The sequence below is a fragment of the Apium graveolens genome, chromosome 5 (genome assembly GCF_009905375.1).
Source record: "Apium graveolens cultivar Ventura chromosome 5, ASM990537v1, whole genome shotgun sequence".
NCBI classification, from domain to species: Eukaryota; Viridiplantae; Streptophyta; class Magnoliopsida; order Apiales; family Apiaceae; genus Apium; species Apium graveolens.
In genome coordinates this window covers 101,338,647-101,365,043 of record NC_133651.1, presented here as the reverse complement: position 1 = coordinate 101,365,043, position 26,397 = coordinate 101,338,647, and the positions used below count along the sequence as shown (strand labels likewise).

The 26,397-nt window shown below is 36.5% G+C and overlaps 1 protein-coding gene and 1 non-coding gene across 5 annotated transcripts in view; both read left to right on the top strand.

Annotated features, from left to right (window-relative positions):
* LOC141724320 (uncharacterized) overlaps window positions 1-26,393 on the top strand; it is a 31,316-nt gene extending 4,923 nt beyond the window's left edge. For 2 of the 4 annotated variants that reach the window (XR_012576592.1, XM_074526417.1), the window contains 2 exons: window positions 24,202-24,333; window positions 25,879-26,393. The gene's annotated coding sequence lies outside the window, so the exon portion shown is untranslated. Of the gene's footprint in view, window positions 1-742; window positions 1,053-24,201; window positions 24,334-25,878 lie in introns of those variants that run through there. The other 2 variants (XM_074526419.1, XM_074526418.1) reach the window with 2 other exon arrangements.
* Window positions 22,853-22,959, top strand: LOC141662933 (small nucleolar RNA R71). The gene has a single exon (XR_012551033.1). It is a non-coding gene; the product is annotated as a small nucleolar RNA R71 (small nucleolar RNA).
* Window positions 26,394-26,397: the final 4 nt, after the last annotated feature.

Below are 26,397 nucleotides of genomic sequence, written 5' to 3'. Positions count from 1 at the left end.
GATTATTATATAATTATTAATTAGAATTTTGCTTGCAAGTTTTTACCTTTCACTTGAAAGAGTTTTTCTTATTTTAAGCACTTAGGATTTTATTTTCCTATTTGGATTCAGTTTTTGTCTTTTTTCTATTCGGGTTTGATTTTTAAATTTGTTTCCTGGAAGGATTCATATATTGGCTAATTCAAGCTGATATTGGATTTCTCTTGGAATCCTATAGGGTTTGGGTTATTTTCTAAGCCTATAAATACCCCTCTCATATAATCTTTTGAGACAATGGATGATATAAAACTTGTGTTTTGAGATAAACTATGAGTAGTTTTTCTTTTCTCTAAACTTCAATTACTGGATTGTTTTGAAGGTTATATTCGAATTACTTAGTTTCTGGATTGATCTAAGCAATTTGAGATTCAAAGTTCACGTTTCTGGATTGATCGTGTTCTTTTGAAATATCCTCTTCTTCTCTTATCCCTTTTCTTCTTCTTCTTTCTTTATTTGTGGATCTTGCAAGCAAAATTCTAATTAATAATTATATAATAATCAGCTACTTGTCCAACTTCATGCATCGCTCCTTTATTCCTTGTTGTCCAAGTAAGCTTCATAACCAATGTTTGCATCCTCTCCAATTGAACATCACCACAAGTACGCATAACCAAATCCAAATTAACATATTCATTCCTTGATCCTCATCAGCTGTCTTCCATCCTAAGACCAAGCATTTTGCTATCGAATGTCATTTTTTCAGGGAACAAGTTCAAATGCAGATGATTCGGCCTACTTATGTGCCCAACTCTCATCAACTTGCAGATATATTCACTAAAGGATTATCCAGGACTGCTCATTGGAACATCATCACCAGATTGAATGTGATCACTTCTCCACATTCGAATCTGAGGGGGACTGTTAAGAGTAATAGCTAGTCAACTGTGATAGTCAACTGTGACACTCTGTATAAATAGCTCTCTCAACACATTATAATAGTTAGTTATAAAATTTTGAAAACAATTATGATGTAAACATTACATACATTTTGAATCTATACATTTTCTGTTACATATTCATCTCTTGCTCAAGATCTAATCTAGCTTTAATGGAGTTTATGATGATTGATAATCTTTAGATATATTTATATTCTGTAATTATATTTCTTGAGTATGTAAAAATGTTTAGTAGATTAGACTGGAGGATTTTTCTGTGAACAACCTTTAAGCTAAGGAATAAACTATAGAAGAAGATCAAATCCTGATCGTGCTTCAGAGAGAAGTGTAGCAGCTTGGATTTGAATAATACTGTTCTAGGAAAAATATTCAAAGTCAAGATATCGATAAGTTACAGATCAAGGGATATAGAGAAGTCTGTCGAGAAGTCCAAAATGACTTATAGAGAAGTCCCAAGAGATATTGACAAGTCATTTCTCGATGCAGAGATGTCAGAGATATCGACAAGTCATTTTCCGTGTAGAGATCTCAGAGATATCGACAAGTCATTTCTTCATGTAGAGATCTCAGAGATATCGACAAGTCAAATTTCTTATGTAGAGATATCAGAGATATCGACAAGTCATTTCTCCATGTAGAGATTTTAGAGATATCGACAAGTCAAAATTTTCATGTAGAGAACTCAAAATATCGACAAGTCAAAAGCCCATGTAGAGAACTGGAGATGTCGACAAGTCATTCTGCATGTAGAGAACTAGAGACCTCGATAAGTCAAATATACATGTAGAGAACTCAAGATATCGATAAGTCATTTTACTTATCAGTATATCACTTCTCTACAGAACAAAAAAAATCTTGACAAACTATCTCAAATTTAGAATATAGAAAAATTCATAATTCAAGATTATCAGTCAACAAACAATTCATTCACTGAATTGGAAAGACTATAAAAGTAGCTTGAAAAAAACAAGATCAAGGGCCAGGAATCACTGGACAAAGGATGGTCACAGACCTACAAGATTCTGCACATATTTGCTAACACCAGAAAAAGGAAATAGACAAGATAGATTTAGAAACTGTGTTGGTATATTTTAGTGTAAGTTTTATAAACCCGTGCTGTTGGTCTATAAAGCATGCACAAATCTTTAGTTTAGAAGTAACAAACAGATCTAGAAAACTCTTGTATTCTCTCTCAAGATTTGTAGCTGAGTTCTTACTTCTATGAACACAAATTTTAAACAAGACAAACTTAATTAATACAATTAATTGAGTTTTGGGATATTGTGTTTTGTGTGTTTACTGTTAAATATTATATCTCTACAATTCTTAACTGCTTTGTTCATCCATAATCCAAACAGTTTTAAAAGTCAAGTAAAATCCAAGAAACACATTCACCCCCTCTATGTTACATTTCACTGCACTCAATATTTAACAACATATATTTGAATATCCAAAAAATTACCAATATAAATGAGTATTAAGATAATATTTGGTTGTTAATATTAATTAACTTTGATTTTATATTCAAGTTCACTTTATGTTAGTATAATTATTATGTTTTAAATTTTATTATATTTAATCGATAAATGACATGTCATTTGAGAATGCCTTTTTCCAAAAATCATGCATATATGCATGCCTTTTGGGAGTCTCGTGACAAGTACCCTAATCTTCATTCGACAATATTTTCATAAAAATGTACAATGCGTCAATCACACGAATGATATGTTTCTCCGTCTTATCCAATTTCGTCACCATCTTCTTCTTTCTATAATTATACACACATGATACATACACACACTAATACAAATATATATATATATATATATAGGCATAGATAGAAGTGACGGTTAGCGGCGATGACATGGTAGTAGTTTTGAGTTGAAGAAAAGAAGGGGTGTAGTCTTTCAAGATTTTGTTCAAATTGTATCAAAGATTTACATCGGTTGTAAATCTCTAAAACAATTGTGTATGTATTGTTCAATTTATGGGATTTGCAACTGAGTCTGATAAAAAAAGTACTCATCAATTTGTAGTAATATGTCTAAAATATAAGAACACTAACCCATTAAAGAGGTGATTTTATGAGCCACCCTAATCATGCAAAAAACAAGGACAATGATTGTTTTCAGAGATTAAGATAGGAATATTTTCTTGGGTTCCAAGAACATAAGATGTGCCATCCGCTTTCAATCGCCACTGCAAGTATCAAAGTCACCATGTTCTCTAATTTCGGGTTCAAGAGAAAAGTATATTTGAATTACGTAAGTACCATGTGAATTAAACCATAGGTTAAGGTTTGTCTCAACCTATATTTACTTTATCCTATTAAACTTGTGTGTATTTACAATTGCTACCCTTTTAATAGTTTTTGCACATGCACACACATAAACCGATGGTCTTTAAGGAAACAATCTCTTCATTCTTTAAATGAGGAGAAGGCTGCGTACATCTTACCCTCCCCCGACCTTGCAATAAGCGGGATTTACCGGGTATGTTTGATTTGGTTTAGCGTTAGGACAAGAAAAAATACCAGTTAGGAGCATGCCTGATATTATTGACAGTAAGTCCCATTATCTTTGCATGAATATAATAATCCTTTATATTTTTTATATAACGCTTCAATTTTTGTGCACACTTTAACCAAGTGCTTCAAATTATTATTTATTGTTTTTATGAAATTAAATATTTTTTAAATATTTAATTTATAAAAACTGTTTTAAATAACAATTAATTTATATATATACCATCAAAACAATGTGCGTAAAAATCAAATATTATATTTATTCACTTAGAGCAACTCCAATCATACAAAATTATAAGCTAAAAGTCTAAAATATCAAGGTGACACCTACCTATCATATATGTGGCATGTTTAAAAAATATGTAAAAAACTTATCACTCCAACCTTGTATTCTCTTAGCAAAATAAAATAAAATAAAGAATAATATTTGATTTACCATATTTGACAAATCAAAAAAGCATTTAAGTATAATTTTATATAATTGTAAACATAGAAAATTCCGTTAAAGTAAATATCGAAATCCTTAAATAAATTCCGTTAAACCATTTTACCATTGGAAATGTTCTAACGCAAGGTAATTGGTCATGTTAATAATGACAACAGAGTTAATTATTGTGCAAAAAAATTATATTACTTGAAATAATTTATGAAATTTGAATATTATATACATAGGGGCACACTAAATTTAAAACCAATCCTTAAAATAGAATCTTAGAACCATTATAATACAAAATGAGGTGTGCTGCAGAACATTACTTAACTTACGGAAGAGGTATAAGTTCTAAGAATTTTTAGGTAAAATTTTGAACAGACTCTCTAAATTTAGTTGTTAAAATATCTCATTATTCTAAAACAAAGTAGAAAGTTCAGTGGAAGAATACAAAACTATAAAATAAGACGAGTTCTGTCGGATAATCTTACTTGACTTACCTAAGAGGCAATATAAGACAATTTTTAGTGTATAACCAATTCTTAAAATAGAACATTAGAACCATTACAATATAAGATGTGGTTTACCTTGGTTTAGGCTATTGCGTGAGCCCGTGGGGTTTACCCAGCGTGCACCCGAAAGCTAGCGGCTGCGGGTTCCCTACGATAAAAAGAGAGAGGCAAATTTTGACGTAGAACCCTAAATTTTAAATAGAACATCATGATCTAAACCTATATACATGTTTTTTGCATCATTGTGTATGCTTAAAAATGTTTTCAATATATAATTCTGGAATTCTGCTGCAGAACCCTAATAAATAAGGGAAAGTTCTGCAGTAGAACTCTTAACTAAGATATATAGGTTCTAAGAGCTAAGGTATCTAAGAGGAGCATGACTCACACATTAATAAATATTACATTAATTAAAATAAATATTCTAACTTCAATTGCATTTAATATAATATTTCCAAACATTTAGTTCTGTATATATAACGAAACTAAAATGTAACTAAAAATATTAAACTAATTAAAATAAATATCCTGACTTAAATTACATTTAATAGAATATTTCAAAATTAGAACTGTAACAGTCACTATCAGAATTTATCAGCGAAAGCTGACATGCCTCGTACTCATATCAGCATTTATCAAATATACAACAAATACTGATATTATATCAGCATTTATTCGGCCATATCAGAGTTTATAAACTATGATAAGTAAATACTGATATCATCAGGAATATCAATATTTGTTCAGCCATATCAGAGTTTAACAAACTCTGATCAGTAAGTATTGATAGTCCCTTTTACAGTAAACACTGACTCATTATTCAAATTAAAGCAATATAATAAGTCATAAGATACTTTAATTAAACCAGTTATAAAATTCCTCTCTCAGGTTGCCTCGCGTACGCATGATGTTTTATTTTATATAAACCGCAAGTGCACGGTGTCCATTGTTAGCAGAATTTAGCAAGTACGGGACATATCCACAAGGAGATGTGTTTCGAGAATTTCAGTTCAACAACAATAAATTGTTTCTAGATCAAAACGAGTGTTGTGAATTTTTAGTTAACTAAATAATGCAAATTATATAGGTTTTAAATCAATTAACTAAAGTTTAGGGAATTTAGGTTCACCATGCTTACACCGAACAATAACATATAAAAATAGTAATTTACTAGGTCGAGTAATTAAATTAATGGTTAATCTCTCTCAAGCATTAATACTTTTAGAAATCCAATGATGCTCTCGCACTCATCCTCAATTATGCTAATCGTATGTGTGCCTCTAGTGAGTAAAATCTCTCGATATTACCCGTATTTTCATACAATTAGTCTATGATATTGGCTAGTGATAGGGAATAAATAAATCCTGATTACGTAATTAAATATTGCATTAATTACACATCATTTGGGCTACAAGGCCCAATAAGAAGATGTATGACATTCAGACCAAAAAAGTTAACACATTGATCAGGCCTGATGGACCAGATCAGGTCTGATGGAACAAAGAAGGCCCAAAACCCTGAATATTAATTAATTTCGTAATTAATTAATAAGGGAAAATCAGCTATTAAGAAGAGTCCCAATAAGGACATAAATCCTAGTGGATTAGCCTCCAAGGGACCTAGAAGGATAAGGAATCAGTTTCCTACCACTTAGGACTCCAAAGTCCATTCTAATTCTGAGACTAGATAACCAAGTCTCCTAACCCAAGTCCAATTTAAGGACTCCCAACATCTATATAAGGGGTCTCACCCCACTAATCTGAACTACATTTTTGACTTGATCCTTGGCAATCAACAATGTACGTAGGCATCTTGTTAAGGCAGATTGGGTCACGAAACACAAGAACAGTCAAATCGAGCCTCGAAGCTCACGTTCCTTAGTAATAAATACAGCAGTTATATACCTTAGTTTTTAATCCATAACATTTGGCGCCGTCTATGGGAAAGCACAAAAACAACCATGGCGAGAACATGGAGAATAATTAGAGCCCTTGAAGGAGGAACACCAGCAGGGACAACCCAAGTGATTTCGTCAACCGTGGAGGTACCTCCTCATTCAACTTATGCAGCCACCCAAGGAGAAGCCCAGATAGGGGCAACTGAACCTTAGCCACAAGGGACGATTCCCTCAGCTACTCAAATACGAATCCCTAAGTTCAACAACTACATGCACCTGCGAATTCTCGACCCGTTGGATATGAGTATTCAACTATTGTGACTACTAACCCCCATATGGGATGCCCCTTTATCACGAGGTTGGAGGAAGCGGACATGCTGGGCGGAGTGAAGCACGAGGGTGATCGCCCCCTATATACAAGGTTTGGCTCCAATCCTTGAGGATCAGGAATTTTCTGGTCCTTACACTGAGAGAGACTCTGAATCTTCAGATGATGAAGTGGCCCCAAGAAGAAGGCATGCTGGCAAAGAGCCGATGGCTGATGGTCGCCAACGTCCTAGGAGCACCCAAGGGATGAATTCCCAAGAAGTGCAGGAAAGGATCAGGGCTCATGAGGCTGAGATTCAAAGGCTGAAGCGCGACTTGGAGGCGCACCAGAACACCAGACCCCCACTACCTCCAAAGGGGAGGAATCCTCCCCCTATCATAGACCTGGATGGTCCAATACAGAAAAAGGGCTGTTGCCCCAAGGGCTGATCCGAGCAATATTCTTCCCTTTGGAGATCCTGATGATCCTACCCCACCATTCACTGAAGAAATAATGAATGCCCATATCTCAAAGAAGTTCAAGATGCCCACTATCAAAGCTTATGATGGCACTGGAGATCCCGCCAATCATGTCAGGACATTCTCTATTGCACTGTTGCTGCAGCCCGTGAATGACGCTATTAAGTGTCGGGCCTTTCCTTAAACCCTGTCGGGTATGGCTCAAAGATGGTATAGTCATTTGCCCCCGTACTCTATTGGGTCCTTCAGAGAATTAAGTCAGACTTTTATTAAGTAGTTCATCAGTGGGAGTGTGCATGAGAAAAGTTCAGCATCCTTCATGAGCATTGTGCAGGGAGCGAAGGAATCCTTAAGAGACTACCTGAATCGTTTCACGAAGGAAGCTTTAAAAGTCCCGGACCTTGATGACAAGGTAGCCATGATAGCACTACAAAAGGGAACTAGGGATGATTTCTTCAAGATGTCCTTGGCCAAACGCCCCCCTGAGAGCATGTTGCAGCTCTAAGATAGGGCAGGGAAGTACATCAAGGTGGAAGAAAGTAGTGAGCAACGAGCCCGCTGGAGGCAAGAAGCGGAAGACCGATCTGGAATACATCGCTAAGGACAAGTATCTAAGAACTGAGCAAAACCCTGATTCAACCCCTAAGAAGGGAGGACCTAGGCAAAAGTTCTCTGAATACGCTAAGCTGAATGCTCCTAGAAGCCAAATCCTGATGGAAATCGAGATAGATCAAGATATTCATTGGCCTAAACCCTTGAAGGCTGATCCTGCCAAACTAGATAAGAGTAAATATTGTAGATTTCACAAGGATGTTGGCCATGACACCGATGAGTGTAGGCAACTGAAAGATGAAATATAATTCCTCATTCGAAAGGGAAGATTGAACAAGTACACTGGGGAAGGAAGAAATAGGAATAAAAATGGAAGAAAGAACTTTGAAGATCGTAGGAGGGACCAAGACGATCAGGGGCGGAATCCCCAGCCTAGAGGACCAGTGATAAATACAATCTTTGAAGGACCACGACCCCGGGGGATTGTGATAAACACGATTTTTGGAGGACCAACTGATGTTGGATTATCCAAGAACTCCAGGAAAGCGTATGCCAGAGAAGTTATGCATATTGTTGGGGAAGCCCCGAAGAGGGCCATGACAGAAGTAACAATGGCTTTTGAAGATTCTAATCTGGAGGGTGTGAAATTTCCCCATGACAACCCATTGGTCATAACACCTATAATAGGAAACAGCCCGATTAAGAGGGTCCTTGTGGATAATGGTGCTTCAGTGGATATTTTGCTCCATGACACCTTTTTAAGGATGTGATATAATGACTCCCAATTGACCCTAACCGACATGCCAATATATGGGTTTGCGGGAGTAGAGTTCCCCGTGGAAGGGATAATCAAGTTACAAACAACCATAGGACAGGAACCAAGGCAAACAACACAGATGTTAGACTTTGTGGTAGTAAAAGCTAGTTCAACTTACAATGCTATCATGGGGAGAACATGGATACATGCCTTCAAGGCAGTCCCTTCTTCCTACCATTCAGTTATGAAGTTTCCCACCCGGAATGGGATTGGAGAAGAGAGGCGAGATCAAAAAATGGCTAGAAGTTGCTATGTGGTCTCATTGAGGGAAGATTGAGTTGGGGGGCAAGTTCTGCCTATTGAAGATCTGGATATTCGAGAGAATGAAGAGAAAAGAGGGAAACCAGCAAAAGACTTGGTTTTGATTCCTTTAGCTCCCTAGGATCTTGAGAAGTTGACTTTCATTGGAGCCACACTAGAGGAGCCCCTTAGAGGGAGGTTGGTGAAATTTTTGCAAGAAAATAGTGACGTATTTGCATGGTCGACAACTGATATGCCAGGCATATACCTGGAACTAATTACTCACAAGCTGAATGTGGATCCGAGTCGGAAGACAGTGAAGTAAAAGAAAAGAAGTTTTGCCCTAGAGAGGCAAAAAGCTATAAAGCAAGAAGTGGAGAAGCTCTTAGAAGCTGGTTTCATTGAGGAGATACAATTTCCGGAATGGTTAACAAACCCTGTAATGGTGAAGAAGGCCAATGGAAAATGGAGGATGTGTATGGACTTCACTGATCTGAATGATGCATGCCCTAAGGACTATTTCCCGCTGCCAATGATATATACTTTGATAGATGCCACTGCTGGACATGAGATGCTGAGCTTCATGGATGGATTTACTGGATACAATCAGATCAAGATGCACAAGGACGACATCCCAAAGGTGTCATTCATCACTGACTTTGGTGTTTATTGTTATCTTGTTATGGCATTTGGTCTCAAGAATGCAGGACCCACCTATCAAAGGCTGGTAAATAAAATTTTTAAGGATCTTATTGGTAAGACCATGGAAGTTTATGTTGATGACATGTTAGTCAAGAGTCTAGTGAAGGCTGACCATATAACCCATTTGAGGGAAGCTTTCGAGGTCCTAAGGTACCACAAGATGATGTTAAATCCTATAAAGTGTGCTTTCGGAGTATGATCTGGAAAGTTTTTGGGATTGATGGTCTCCAAGAGAGGAATCGAGGCCAATCCCGATAAAATAAAGGCAATCCTGGACATGGAGCCCCTAAAAACTATCAAAGATGTTCAAAAGCTCACTGAGGGTTGCTGCATTGGGACGATTTATCTCATAGTCTAGAGACAAGTGTTTGTCGTTCTTCAAGTCTTTAAAGAAGGTTAAGGATTTTGTATGGAGTGAAGAAATCCATAAGGCATTCGAGGAATTATAGAAATATATGGCCCAGGCCCCTTTGTTGGCCAAGCCAGCTTTGAATGAAGTTTTATACTTGTACTTGGCCGTTTCAGAGAATTCCTTGAGCGCTGTATTGGTTAAGGAGAAACTGAAAATCCGGAAACCCATATACTATGTCAGCAAAATTCTGCATGGAGCTGAGTTGAATTATTTAACTATTGAGAAGTTTGCTTTAGCCTTGGTAATGGCTTCGAGAAAGTTGCGTCCTTACTTTCAGGCTCATAATATTGAGGTGCTAACAAATCAACCCCTGAGAAATATCATTCATAGTCCCAAAGCTAGTGGGAGGTTGATCAAGTGGGCAATAGAGCTGGGAGAATTCGACATCAAGTATAAGCCATGAATGGCAATAAAAGCCCATGCATTGGCTGACTTCGTGGTGGAATGTACCATACCCAACCAAGAAGTCGGGGGGCAGGAAGATACCATACCTCAAGACAAGGAAGTTGATAAGAGGGACAAAGAAAAGGCTGATAAGGAGAAGGAATATTGGGTTCTCTATTTTGATGGAGCATCAAAAACAAATTCAAGTGGAGCAGGGTTAGTTTTACAAAGCCCTGATGGGTTCTTAATTGAGTATGCGATGAAGTTAGACTTCCCAACCACAAAGAATGAGGCAGAATATGAAGCTCTAATAGCTGGTCTTGGCTTAGCATGGACACTTAGAGTCAAGAACTTAAAGGTCTGTGGAGACTCGAAGTTGGTTATATCCCAGGTGAAGGGAGAGTTTGAGGCAAGGGATGATACGATGGCTAACTATGTCCGCCTAGTAAGGGCTGTAATGACCCAATTCGATGAATGCCATGTTGAGCACATTCTATGGGAGGAAAATGCTAAGGCAAATGCCTTATCAAAGTTTGCTTCATCCGAGATAGAGGAAAGTTCAGGAAGTGTATACTACCACGTTCTGAAGACACGGAGCATTGATGTTATGCTTGTAGCTACTATAGGTCTGGGGACATCGTGGATAGATCCCATTAAGACCCATATTCAAATTGGTTGGTTTCCAAATGATGCTACTGAAGCACGAAAGTTGGCTGTTCGAGCACTAAGATACTCTTTGATAGATGGGATTTTGTATAAAAGATCTTATGTGGTTCCTTACTTAAGGTGTCTTAGGCCCGATGAGACACGCTTGGCTCTTGAAGAAGTACATGAAGGTATCTGTGGGCAACACTTGGGGGGTAGAGCACTAGCTCATAAGATAACCCGTTTAGGTTTCTATTGGCCAGAAATGATGGCTGATGCCAAAGAATATATGAAGAAGTGTTACCGCTGTCAGAAGCATGCACCTGTCGTTAGACAGCCCCCAGAGATGCTGACCTCTATCAACTCACCCATCCCCTTTGGTATGTGGGGAATGAATATACTTGGACCTTTCCCCATGGCCACGACACAAAGGAAGTTCCTGGTTGTAGCCATTGATTATTTTACTAAGTGGATTGAAGCCAAGCCTTTGGCTAAAATCACAACTAAGCAGGTTGCACAATTCCTGTGGGAAAATATCATGTGCCGATATGAAATTCCTAGCATCATGGTCACTGACAATGGAACACAGCTCAACAATGAGGAATTCAAGAAGTTTTGTGAGGAGAATGAAATTGAATTACGATTCACCTCTGTGGCTCACCCGCAAGCCAATGGGAAAATGGAATTGGTGAATCGGATAATCCTGGATGGACTAAAGAAGAGGATCGAGAAGTCGAGGAATAATTGGGTGGATGAGATACTCCCAATACTATGGGCCTATAGGACTACCTGTAGAGTCACGACTGGAGCAACTCCCTTCATGTTAGCATATGGGGCAGAAGCAGTTGTTCCTGTAGAGATATCATATTCCTCCCCCAGGATTCAAGCTTTCAATGTTAAGAAAAATGAGGAGGGGCAAAGGTTAGCCCTGGATCTAATTGATGAAGTGCGAGATGAGGCACATGCAAAGATAGTGGAATATCAGAAAAAGACTTCGTTCTACTACAACCTAAGGGTTAAAGAAAGGTTCTTTAAACAGGGTGACTTAGTTTTGAGGAAGGTGGAAGCTTTTGGTGTAGGGCAGAAAGGGAAGCTTGCCCCAAATTGGGAAGGGCCATACAAGGTCAAGAGTGTTCAAGGTAGAGGAACCTACAAGCTTGAAACTATGGATGGTTTTGAAGTCCCGAGAACTTGGCATGCACAAAACCTGAAGATTTACTATGTCAGAACCGATTGAGAATGATTCTCACTTGTCAAGATGACAAGTAGGTTGAAAAGCACCTTGAAGCTTTGCTTGCTTAGGATTTACATATTTTAGTTTTGTTTATTAAGACTTGTGTAAGGGATGAATCCCAACAAATTGTGAAATTCAGAAAGTTTTCAAAATATGTTCCAGTAACAAGACAAGTAAACTAAGTGCATGAGATGAAATCATAAAGTTCGATAAATAAAACTGGTTCGAATAAATAATACAAAGTCTGATAAATAAAGTCTCAAAGACAAGATAAAATAGATAAGCCACGCAGGGCTGGAAAAGCTCTAAGGAGCAGAGGTGCCCTCGACATCCAAATCATCATCTCCTCCGCTCTCGCTGGAAGTCTCTGTCGTCTCGGAGGAGGAAGAGCTATCATCCTCAGCAGGCCTGGAAGACGACTCAGGAGGAGGAAGAAGCGGGTCCTGAGGAATACGATCCGAGACAACCACTCGGGTACGAAACCTCTGCAACAAAGCCTCGTCATCAGGGCAGACATAGTCCGCCAGGTTAATATTAGGACATGCCTCGTTCACAGTCCCAAGGGCCGTGTCCCAACCAGTCGTAAAAAACACAGGGAAGACTGAGTCGTCCCTCACCCTCATGGACTGGGTAAACTCCTCCGAGTCCAGATAGTTTTCAATCACCTTGTCTTTCTCGGCCCGTAGCACCACCAGCTCGGTATTAGACTCCCCGAGCTCCTCCTCCTTACGCTTCAGCTTCCGCTCTAAAGCGGCATACTTCTTCTGCTGCCTCCTGAGAGCATTATCAGCTTTGTCAGAGGCCCTCTTCCATGATTCAGCTTGCCTCACAACACCTTGGAAGTAGGCGTTAGACTGAAATGAAACAATAAACAAGAGTGTAAGGAAAGTGAATGCTACAAGTAAGAAAGAAATTTTTTATGAAATTATCATACCGAGGCTAAGGACTGAGCTCCCATGAGCTTTATCCTCTCCAAGTCAGGAGTAGCCACCACATCGGTGAAGTCCTTGGGAGTTACGCCATGGTAAGACCAATCCCAGGCTTGCTTCGTGGATCCAACCACGGTATCCCCTCGGCGGAATCCCTAGAGAGGCTGAAAGGCGCCTGTAGCAGCAGAGACAGGAGCAACAGTAGTGATAGGGGAACTGTGGCCCTCAGCTCCCTCAGCCGGAACCTCCATCATGGGCTCTTTATGCTTTCGTAGGAAGCTAGGCTCCGTAGCCTTCCCTCGAGTATCCAGGCTCGCAAGGCAAGCCTTCTTCATCCTGGCAGTCTCCTCAACAAGAGGCACATTATCCTCGTTGATCTCCTTAGCAGCTGCAAAACAAGAGAAAAATAAGATAAGTGGTGTCAATAAAGCATGAAACAAAATAAAAATGAGAAGGAAAGAAAAATACCCTGTTGAGAAACAGAGGATAGCCCCACACGAATGAGGGAGAACTCCTCTAAAAGAGTCCAGCTGATAGTGGCACCGTCATCCCGAGTAAGCTCCTCATAAATGATAGTTTTCTCGGGGGTTAAGTGAATGGATTTGAGGCTACCATCACTAACCTTCTCGAAAGAAGATGTGAAGAGAGTGCCCCAGTCACCGTTCTCCCACCTTAACCTGACAAAGCTATTCCTCCAATTTTGGGTATTGTCGGGAATGGAGGCGCTGTTAAAAATGTGCTTACATTTGGGCCTTTGTTTAACATAGACCCAACCATAATTACCAGAAGAACTCTTGTAACATTGAAAAACCTTCCTAAAAACAGCTGCAAATAAGGGAAAACCTCCCCTAAGACAACAAACCATGAAACATAAAATGTTCCTCCAAGCGTTTGGAGGAAGTTGATATGGGTTAATTTGCAGATCAGCTAATAAAAGGATAAAAAGGAAACCTAAGCCCAACATCAAGGGCATCTATGTAAACGAAAAGAGTATCGGGTTTCCAATGGCAAGTACGGTCGCCACCAGAAAATGGAACTAGCCTAAGGGGAGGATGAACATTATAACGTGCATTTAATTTATCATAATCTATATTGTGCCAAGTGTTGCAATGATTAAAAGAGTCGAGGTGTGTAGTGGAGGGATATTCGTCCCCCCTGGTATTAATCATATCTATCAAAGATATGTAAGAAGAGCGGATCTCAACATCCTTACCTCATTTTGAAGCCGAGGCAATCTTGGCCGCCCTCTCAGCACCTTTGTCTGCCATTAATGGAGGTTGAAGAAAACCTTGAAAACTTTGATGGAAAAAGAGGCCGGAAAAGGCTAAAAAAGTAGCTGGAAAATTCTGAAGGCTGGAGAGTGTTGAGAGGAGAGTAAGAAGTTGTGGAGAGTGGAAATGAGAAGTATGAAATCAGACCTCCCACACCTCACTCTTTTATAGCCCCTCGTAGGGCAAAGTTGGGCCTGAAAAAGCCCATTTGGGCCCAAATAATGGAAAAATCAAGAAGGTTCTAGAAAATCTTGGAAGAATTTTGATTAAACATATATATTTGAGAACATTCTGGAAAAATCCAGAAAAATCTGGAATTTGGGATGTAAATGGAGGCCCAACCCAAATCTTATTGGGCCTAGGGATAAAGCAAGCCCAGCTCAGGGCCCAAAGTTAAACTTTTTAAAGAAAATGAAAAAGGAAGAAAAGCCCAGTTGAAACAATGGGCCCAAGTTAAAGCCCAAAGGATAAGCCCGGTTCAAATTTAAATTACAAGCCCAAAAAAAGGCCCAGGTAATCGAAGTTAAGGTTGGCCCAAAAACAAAAACCAGAAAAAAGGGGGCCTGTTGAAATAGGCCCAAAAAGGATGGCCCAAGATAAAAAGTCCAGGGAAATAGGGACAAAAAGTTTTTTGACCTAATTCGACCAGAACTAGTACTATGTTCTTGGTCGAATAATTTAGGTCAAAATGACTGCGACCAGGGCTGAAAAAGAGGGATAATTCGACCAGAACTTGACCCTATTCGACCAGAAATTATGTAGAAATCCTGGTCGAAGTTCTTGAGGTCGAAATGGTTTCGATCAGGGCAAACTAAGGAAGCTAATTTGGTCAAGAAACATAAAATCCTTACCCGAATGGTTAAGATTCTTGATAAAAAAGGGGAGGAAATCCTGGCCGAAATTCGACCAAGATTCCTAGTCGAACACCCCTCCTCGAAAATACTCTCGACCGAGAGACAATAGGGAGGTTAATTCGGTCAAAAACAGTGATCCTGACCGAAATATTCCTGAACAAAAAAAAATATATATGGTATAAAACCCTGGTCGAAATTCGATTAGGAATGAGCTCGAATGGATCCTGCTTGAAACCCTGTCGACCAGGGCATTTTGAAGGCTAATTCGACCAGGATCCTGGTCGAACAGGATTCCTGGTCGAACCAGGTATAAAAAAAGAAAGAAAGAAAAAAGAAAAAGAGGGAAGAAAATCCTGGAAAAAAATAATAATTAAAGGAAAATCCTTAAAATATTTCCTGAAAATGTAAATATTTTCATAAAATAAAGAATAAATCCAGAAAATTAAGGATAAATCCCATAAATAAGGGAAAAATCCAGAAAATTAAAGGAAAAATTCCAGAAAATTAAGGAAACATCCCAAAATTAAGGGAAAAATTCCTGAAAATTAAGGATAAATCCCAGAATTGAGGGAAAATCCAGAAAATTAAGGATAAATCCCAGAATTAAGGGAAAAATCCAGAAAATTAAAGGAAGATTCCTAAAAAATACCAGAAAATTCCTAAAAAGAGGGAAAAAGGTAAGAAAATAATAGGGAAGTTTTTAAAACAACCATGAAGCCGTGTATAAGGCAAATCGTTGTAAATGTGTAGGTCACTCCCCACTTTACACCAAAACGATACCCTGTAAGGGAACAAGTGAACTTAACTTTTGCCAAATCTTTTACGGTTTCCCAAAAGTTGGGGGCAAATGATAGGGAATAAATAAATCCTGATTACGTAATAAAATATTACATTAATTACACATAATTTGGGCTACAAGGCCTAATAAGAAGATGTATGACATTCAGACCAAAAAGGTTAACACATTGATCAGGCCTGATGGACCAGATCAGGTCTGATGGAACAAAGAAGACCCAAAACCCTGAATATTAATTAATTTCGTAATTAATTAATAAGGGAAAATCAGCTATTAAGAAGAGTCCCAATAAGGACATAAATCCTAGTGGATTAACCTCCAAGGGACCTTAGAATGATAAGGAATCAGTTTCCTACCACTTAGGACTCCAAAGTCCATTCTAATTCTGAGACTAGATAACCAAGTCTCCTAACCCAAGTCCAATTTAAGGACTCCCAACATCTATATAAGGGGCCTTACCCCGCAAATCAGAACTACGTTTTTGACTTGATCCTTGGCAATCAACAAGGTACGTAGGCATCTTGTTAAGGCAGATTGGGTCACGAAACACAAGAGCAGTCAAATCGAGTCTCGAAGCTCACGTTCCTTAGTAATAAATACAACAGTTATATACCTTAATTTTTAATCCATAACAGCTAGTTACATAGGTTAAACAATAAAACATATCAATTAGAATTAATTTTTACCCATTAAACTACTAACAAATCAAAACGTTATCATAGTGCAAACATGGCATCCCTTAAACCCTAGAATGAGACTACTCGCCCATACAAAACATATATTAATAGAACAAGAGAATCAAGAATACCTTAAATTTTTTTATAAACGAAGAGGAATAAATCTAAGCTAAATCCAAGCGCATGCAATGGAAGAGATGCAGAATAAAACCCTAGCTCTGTAAATAGTATGTACGCCTGTGTCTCTCCCCTTATGACACATATTCGTGGATGACATGATTTCATTGAGCATATGAAATAAGCCGTTAAACCCCTAGGCAATCCTAGTAGGACAAATGTTGTCTCGTGACAGTCTTTTTCTGCCATAAAATCCATTTTTTTCTGCCAAGTCTCAAGTATGCAGTATATCATAGCACTCCACACATTTAAAACACAATTTCACAAATTTGAAAGTCTTTATAATTTGCACATAATTTGTACACAACTATCCAAGTACGCAACATTGTCTAGATAGACAAAAATATCATGAAATAAACATCAAAATCGCATCTAGTAAGTAACATGCTGTGTATAGATAAGCTCAAAGTATTCTCAAATCACACAAGTGTATAAGTTCAGTATATTTGCTCAAGTTTAATCAATGAAGTAATGCGCTATCATAAGCTTGGTTATCTACCAAATCTCCACTACTTTGAATACATGCATGCACAAATCAAAATGTCTTTGTTAAAGGTTATAGCATGAGGCCAAGGTAAAGGGTAGGGTATCAAGAAAAAGGCTAACAAGCGACTAACTCGACAAACTAATAGATTTTAATGTTCATTTTTAATTAAAGCATTCAACATGAAATTTTGATCATGTAAAAGCTGAGCGAACTCTCACAAGTATTTAGCCCAAGCACATATTATAATGTACTTTCCCACTTCATATTGTAGTAACCAATGAACACAAACTCTTTTTGATATTTCTTTTTTCATTTTTGTTTCAAGTTCAAGTATTTCTCCAGTAACTAAGGATAGTGAAAAGTCACCATGAAAAATAAGAGGTAATAAGTTAATCACTCTTAATTTCTAGTACAATGCACTTAATATCAGCACATGTACTTGGATCGTCCTTTTCAAATGACATTACATTTGCCACCCATTGGTCTCAAACGAGTACTTAACTTTTTTTTTTTAATTCTTTTTCCGACTTAATACCCGCCAAATATTCACATTTCAACAAAGAAATCCCCACACTATGTATCAAACAACCCTCAAATGAATCAAAATATTCTACTAGTAATTCAAGACAAGAATAAATAAGTAGGTTGAAGCATTTAAAGTGGTAACATCAAAAGATGGATTAAAGGCTCAAGGGGGTTCCTGAAGAATATAATTCACATGCACTGTGTAGGTAAATGAGGTTAATCCTAGTGCATTTATCATTTTCATGCATACACATATAATGCGGTCTCAATAAGGTTCAAAATAAGTTCTAGAGCAACATACTCAATGATGAACAATATACAACAATTAAATTTGATTGATAATTATGTAACACATAATTTATATTTATGCAAGCACATACAAGGAATCATCATGTAATAAATAATTTTTTAGAGATATGATATATCAACAAATCATGCAAAATAAGCTCATAAGATGTATACTTAATCCTTCTTAACACACTACAAGACATGACAATTTACAAGATTTTTTATTGATTTATAATATATTTTTTGGATTTTTTTCATCATTGAGAACTCGTCTCCACACTTAAGCGGTTCATAAGCATCAATACAAAGCTCATCCAACTCATTCAATCGAAGAAGTCTTGCTTCACCCACAACTTTAAATCCATGTTGAGCTCCTTGATAGCCCAAAAGCACGATGTTCAAGCTCAAGCGACAAGTGACAAGCCTTGCAATAGACCAACTGGTATGGAGTAGTGCCAATATGTGTCTTATGCGCCGTCCGATAAGCTCACAAAACATCGTCTAACTTCAAGTACCAATCTTTTTTGGACTTCGTCATCACTTTCTCTAAGATAATTTTAATTTGATGATTAGAAATTTCTACCTGGCCACTAGTCTGATGATGATATGCTACACCAACCTTGTGAGTAACATCATATTTTTCAACAAAGTTTCAAATTGTTGGTGACGAAAGTGAGAACCATCATCACTAATCACAATCCTTGGAACTCCAAAACGTGGGAAGATAATATTTTTGAAAAGTTTCATGACAAACTTTGAATCATTGATTGCGGATCCAATAGCTTCAACCAACTTAAAAATATAATCAACTGTAACTAAGATGTATTTCATCCCACAAGAAGTTGGGAAAGGTCCCATGAAATCAACACCCTATACATCAAAAATCTTAACTTCTAGAATACCAGCATCTCATGGCATTTTAAAAAATTACATGTTCTTTGGCATGAGACACAAGCGAGACCAAAAGCACGAGCATCCTTGAATAAAGAAGGCCAAAGAAACCAGATTGAAGTACCATCGCAGCAGTTTTAGAAGGACCGTTGTGGCCTTTACATTCCAGAGAATGAAAATGTTTGATAATATTATTTAATTCAAACTCAGGAACACATTTACAAAGGATACCATCAGCGCACTTTCGATACAAGAAATGGCCATCCCAAAAATACTGTTTAACATCAAGATAGAACCTCTTTCGTTGTTGATAGTTCAAATTGGGAGGATGAGAGCCACTCACATAAAACTTTACAAATCTGCATACCATGGAGTTTTAGTAGTAATTATAAATAAGTGATCATCAGGAAAAGAATCGTCAATGAGAATGTCTGATAACATCTGAATTAAAGAGCAATCGTGAGAGATGATATGCAACTACGTTCTCAATACACTTCTTATCTTTAATTTCCAAGTCAAATTTTTGGAGTAAAAAAATCCATTGATAAGCCTCGATTTTGCTTCTTTCTTGGTCAAGAGATATTTCAGTGCAGAATGGTCCGTGTGAACAATGACTTTGGAGCCAATGAGATAAGCTCGAAACCTATCAAGAGCATAGATCATAGCTAGAAGCTCATTCTCAGTAGTAGCATAGTTCACCTGAGTTTCATCCAATGTTTTACTTGTATAATAGATTGCGTGCACCACCTTGTCTTTTCTCTGACCGAGAACTGCTCCAACAAGATAGTCACTTGCATCATACATGAATTCGAAAGAAATATTCCAATCTGGAGGTTGTATGATTGGTGCAGTTACCAAAATTTTTTTCATCCTGTAAAAAAGATTTTAGACAAGTATCAATAAACTCAAAGGTGGATTCCTTACGCAAAAATTAGTGATGGGATTTGAAATTTTTGAAAAATCTTTTATAAAACGACCATAAAACCCCATATGACCTAAGAAACTCCGAACTCCCTTGACATTAACAGGAGGAGGAAGTTTCTTAATCACCTCAATTTTTTCTTTATCAACTTGGATGCCACGTTTAGAAATAAGATGACCAGGTACCACTCCTTCGTTGACCATGAAGTGGCACTTTTCCCATTTTAAACCAAATTTATCTTTTCATAATGTTTAAGCACTTTAGAGAGATTATGCATACATACATCAAAATTATAACCATAAACACTGAAATCATCCATAAATACTTTCATAATAGACTTAATAAAATTAGAAAATATGGTTGTCATGCAACGCTGAAAAGTAGCAGGGGCATTGCATAATCCAAACGACACTCTTCGGCATGCAAATATACCATAGGGACATGTGAATATAGTATTTTCCTGGTCATCAGGATGTATATGGATCTGAAAGAACCCAGAGTACCCATCCAAATAACAAAAGAATTTATGCTTTACAAGTCTTTCTAACATATGATCTACGAAAGGGAGAGGGTAATGATCTTTTTTAGTGGAGGTGTTTAACCTACGATAATCAATACTTATCTGCCAATCACTAACAACTCTAGTGGGAATTAATTTATCTTTATCATTCTTAATCACAGTGGTCCACCTTTTCTTATGAACAACTTGAACCGGGCTTACCCATTTTGAGTCAGAAATTGGATAAATAATGCCCGCATCAAGTAATTTTAAAACTTCTTTTTTGGCAACCTCCTGCATGTTAGGGTTCAATCGACTTTGTCCATATTTGCAAAGATTATGATCCTTATCAAGATTAATTCTATATATGCAAAAGTTTGGGCAAATCCCTTTAAGATCATTAATAATATACCCAGTAGCTTTCTATTGCATACGTAAGACAATAATAACCTTAGAAATTTAAACATCATCAAGAGTAGAGCTAACAATCATGTGACAAGACTCATTATCATCAAGAAACACATACTTAAGATTAGATGGAAAAGGCTTTAACTCTAATTTCTTTATCTGAGGTTTATCACAAGAAGTAATAATGTTTGTTACCTTATAAATTTGGCTTGTATCAGCCTTACCTTCCAAATCAAGAATCAATGAGTCAACTTCAGCACGTCCTTCTCCTTCTGAAGCTTCAAGCATAAGAACTTCTTCTAACGAATCATTTAGTAAAATCCGGGGGAGCTTATCATACAAAATTTCATCAATGATATCAATCATGCAAAAAGTGTTCTCGAGAAAAAGAGACTTAAGAGCATAAGTTAGAATAAAAGTAATTTTATCATCACCAACACTCAAAGTAAAAGTCCCATGTTTAACATCAATAACAACACATGTAATACAGATGAATGACCTACCAAAATAATGGGGATTTGGCTATCCTCTTCTATATCCAACACTACAAAGTTTACAGGAATATAAAATTTTCCAACCCTGACAGGCACATCCTCTAAAATGCCCAAATGATATTTTATAGAACGATCCGCCATTTGCAATATCATTTTTATGCATTTCAACTCTCCCATATTTAATTTTTGACAAATCGAGAGAGGCAAGATAGAGATGCTAGCCTAAGTCACATAAAGCTTCATTAATAAATAATACACCTAAATGATAAGGGATTGAAAAACTTCCAGAATCTTTAAGTTTATGTAAAGACTTATTTTGTAAAACAACATTACACTCTTTAGTAAAAGCTAATATCTCTACCTCACCAAAAGATCGTTTCTTTGTGAAAATATCCTTTAAAAACTTTGCATATGATGACTTGAGAAATTAAATTAGTAAAAGGAATTGTTACCTCAAGATTTTTGACAAGTGTCATGAAATTACAAAATTATTGATCTACCTTCGTTCATTTCATCCTTCTAGGGAACGGTAACTTAGGCAAAAATGGCGGAGGAGCATTTATAATCTTCTCGTTATCAGTTTTCTTGTTTCTTTAAGTTCCACCCTTGTTTGTCTGATCAACATCATCCACATTGTCATCTTTGCTTGTTTTCTTCTCTTTCTCATCAGTCACATCAGTAGAAGGCATTGAAGGACCATCATATATAAGACAACTCCTAAGAGAAATAACATTCACATTCTCCTTTGAATTTGTTGGTTATGATGGTAAGGAGCCAGGATGCCTTGCAGTTGAAGAACTAGCCAATTGTGCAATCCGAGTTTCCATCATCTATTTATGGACTTTCATATTTTTATCCTCTTACATCAGTGATTTCAGCATCTCATTTTCAAAATCAGGTTGTGCAGTTTGACTAGCTTGAGAAACATAATTTTGAGGAGGCTTCTGAAATCCAGGAGGATTCATAGCTCCTAGAGAAGGCCTATACTGTTGTTATTGAGAATTCTGATAAAATTGATGATACTGTTGTCGTTGATTAGACATAAGAATATTTTGAGCATTGTTGTTCCTATATGAGAAATTCAGATGATCTTTCCAACCAGGAATATAAGTGTTGGAGTAAGGATTATACTGCTGCCTCTGCTGAAAAATATTTGTTTGCTCTATCTGAAAATTTTGTGAATTCTAAACATTGTACGAGCAATCATTGCCGAAGTGGCCTTAAACGCCACATACTTCAAAAATAGGACTATTCATGGGAGTCATGGATGACAATGCATTAATATTCATATGAGAAGCAGATGATTGTGAAGTCTTCAAAGAATGAATCTCTTGAGTTAATGCTGCGAGCTGAGATGATAAGAGAGAACAAATCTCCACTTCAAGTTTACCCCCTTCTTAGGTGCTCTCAGGTTATTGAAGTGATGTGTACCTAAATTTGCAAGAAAAGTATATGTATCATCAACTCCTTTGTCTACAAATACACCACCTATAGAATTATAACCTATACCCTTTTATTCAGGGTCAAGATCATTATAGAAGCGTTTAATAAAAACCACTTCCCAAGATCATGATGAGGGTATGCATGTTGAAGGTCTTTGAATCTCTTCCAAGCATCCTTAAGAGACTTTCCATACTCTTATTTGAAACCCGTCATCTTGTCAATCAAATTGCCAATTCTGTTTGGTAGGAAAAAAATAATTCAGAAAACTTGAGCAATTGCATTTCACTCAGTCATATTGATATCATTCAACCATTTTTGAGTTTTTTCACGAAGAGAAAACCCGAACAACATGACTTTTATTTGGTCTGCAGTGACACCCCGATGTTTGATGGTAGAGCAGAGTTGTTGAAATCTTTGCTTATGAAGTGTAGGGTATTCAGAGGGAAGGCCAACACACTGATTATGTTGGATCATAGTGAGCAACGCCTGTTTGATCTCAAAATTGGTTGCTTCAATAGTTGGCATAGCGAGGCCAGTAGGCATACTACTCGGAGAGGGCAGTGAATAGTTCTTCAAAGATTTAATAGGAAGTTCTTCCATTTTGATCTTTGAATCACCAAGATTTTGATGCCTTTTTTCCTTACTCGATTTATATATTGCTGACAAGTAATCCCAGAATTCGGACTAACATGAGTTATTTATGCTTCTTTTGTGAACCTGGGCATTAACAAATAAAACAAGAAAAAGCAGTGAAATACGCCGCAATTGGAAGTAAACTTCCAATGAGACAAAGAAAAAAATATAACATAATTAAACTAAAACCTATAGAAACTGAGCGTCTCCCGGAAGCGGCGCAAAAAATTTGATGTGTTATGTTATATTTATTTATTATTTTTTTTACACAAATTACCCATTTTTAAAATGCGTATTACTTATACCCAGATTGTCAATGCATATTAGAATGGTATTTTTGGCCAAAATTTTCAAAAATGATATTTTGTCACATAATTTAAAAAAAGTGATATTTTTTGATCATTTTTCACCTTTAAATTACAATTTTATAATGTTTTTTTTCTTAAAATTATACTCCCTCTGTCCCTCCCATTTGTTTACACTTTCCTTTTTGGGATGTCCCTTCCAATTGTTTACATTTCAAAATTTTCCAAAAATAGTAAAGTTTTTATAATTTTTAAATTAACTACATCCACTACTTTCCTCCACTATACCCACTTTATACATATAATATTAATCGGTCCCACTACTTTACTCATTTTTTCAACTTTTCTCCACTACTTTATCATTTTTCTTAAACTCCGCGCCCCACCCAAATGTAAACATTTGGGAGGGACGGAGGGAGTATATGCATAAAACCCTATAATTACAATCTTGGTTTTCTTGAATTATTTTTTTTGGTGCATAACCCCTAATTTGAAATATTTGTTAAACAATTTCTTGAATTGTCTTGACCAGTGGCTATGCCGAGGCCAAGGTCACTGAACGGGAAATTGACCCTTTTTCGGCTGTAAAATAGAGCGATTTGACATGAGGAGCGAGGCTCTCAAATGATATTTTGATAAAGGCATGAACAAAGAAGTTTCTAAGGTTTGTTTTGATCCTGTTAAAATAAGATGACTCTGTGTGTATTGTTTATTATTAATCTGTTTATTGTGCAGTATTTATTATAAACACTTAATATAAAGTTTAGTTATGATAATCTATGTGTTTTCTGTATTTAATAACATGTGTTGTGTTGTATTTTTTAATTGTTATTGAGGTTGTTAAATATCGGTATCAGTTCAAAGATACATATATATCGATATTAGATGTTTAAGCCGCTAATTGAATTGAGATACAAGCGAGATTCATTTAATTTGGGGTTCAATCGATTTGCTATTTACTCTTTACTTGTGTTGGAGTAGAGATCTGGAGTAGAGATTTGATGTGTAAAAGGTAATTCAACTTTATCTCCAATGTAAAATTTAAATTTAAATTTTGGCTACTTTCAGTTTGTGTAAAGTGTCAAAGTAAATAGGTGCGAGGATAATATTTACAGAAATGGGGAAAGGTTGAGGGTGTTTTGGATTTGTTGTAGTTAGTAAAGTAATGAAGGTTTTGAACATTTGTTAAAGTAACTTGGTTCAAGATGCATGGTATTCTGAATAATAATATAGTATAAGTTGCAGGACATATAAAAGGAACTCATAAGATTTTTTATAATATTTTTGACTATCCTAAGTATAGTGTCGTGAATGTGATTCTGGTGTATAAATGTCAATGAATTAGATGATGGTTCTTGTGGAATAATGGAATGGTAATTATGGATAGCTTAACTCTTGTTGAGACACTAATTTTTGCAGTAATTAAGTGATGCTAGGAAATAATTATGGTATAGTAATTAAGATATATAGTGATTTATAAAGGATATCAGCAATCGCTTCAGTAGAAGTAGAACCAGCAAGGTAGATAAGAGTTTTATATTTGGTTGCATACTTGGGGCCTGCAATATCAGAGTAGTACTTCTTGAAGAATTTATAGAAACCAAACTTACAAGCCATAGTTGTCATATCGACCAACTCAATATTAATATTTCGGTCGCCTGTTTTCCGCTTAGTCGACTAGTAAGATATTTCTATGTCTAGCCAATGAGGACTTGTTCATGTTTACATCCATTTCTGTCCTTTTTATCCTAAGTTCTACTTGTTTAAACTAGTTCAAATTATTTAGCCAAAATATATTTTCTACCAAGTGATAACTTAAAACTCTACTATGTGAACTATAATGGGTCTCAAAGTTGATAATTCATTAGCAGTAGAAGTATTTGTTGTAGAATAATAATCCTTGATTGACATGTCAAATATCTCAAAAATGTTGGATTTGTGAATGTTCATGGACTCTCTATCATAAGTTTTACTTTTCTGATCTATAAGAATATCAATCTTGTTGCACATGATGAATGGTGAGACAATAGTATGTTCTGCTGTGTTTAATAGCTTGTGTTGTATTGTATTTTTTAATTTGTATGAGAAAAATAGTTATTGAGATTGTCTCCTTATTGCAGTAATTAAGTGGGATGTGAACTATAATATATGATATATCGATTTATAAAGGTATTTACTGATTTATATTACTTTCAATCTCGTTGAACAGGATACATGGTGGGACAATGTTGTCACACAAAGAGCTGTGAACAATAATTTTCCTAGTGGCAGAAGCGAATAAATCGTCTGCTGCCGATGCTAAAGTTGTAGAAACACAACTATCTGGCCATCTTCTTTCCTAGTGGCTTCGAATATTAGACGCTAGTCTCTCCGTTTAATCTTAAACAGAAACATAGTCATTACCCTCAATACACATTTGGACAAATATATAATGTATTTATGTCCTAAACCCAGCAGATCCAAAGAAAATACCCTTGATTAATTTATCTTGTCGGATCACTATCAAGTCTCTCCAGATGATTCAGGAAAGTATGTACTATATGTTTGTAGGTCACATTCTCCATGTTATGTGTTATATTTGATTTCTCCCGGTAATCATTCATGGTAGTCGTTGAACATTTGATTAGAATTGATTTATTATGCTTATGTTGTTCTTCTATGAAGAATTCAACAAGTCTTGTAAATTATCATAAGTGCATTAGTAATGCAGTTAATTTATTTCAAGTAG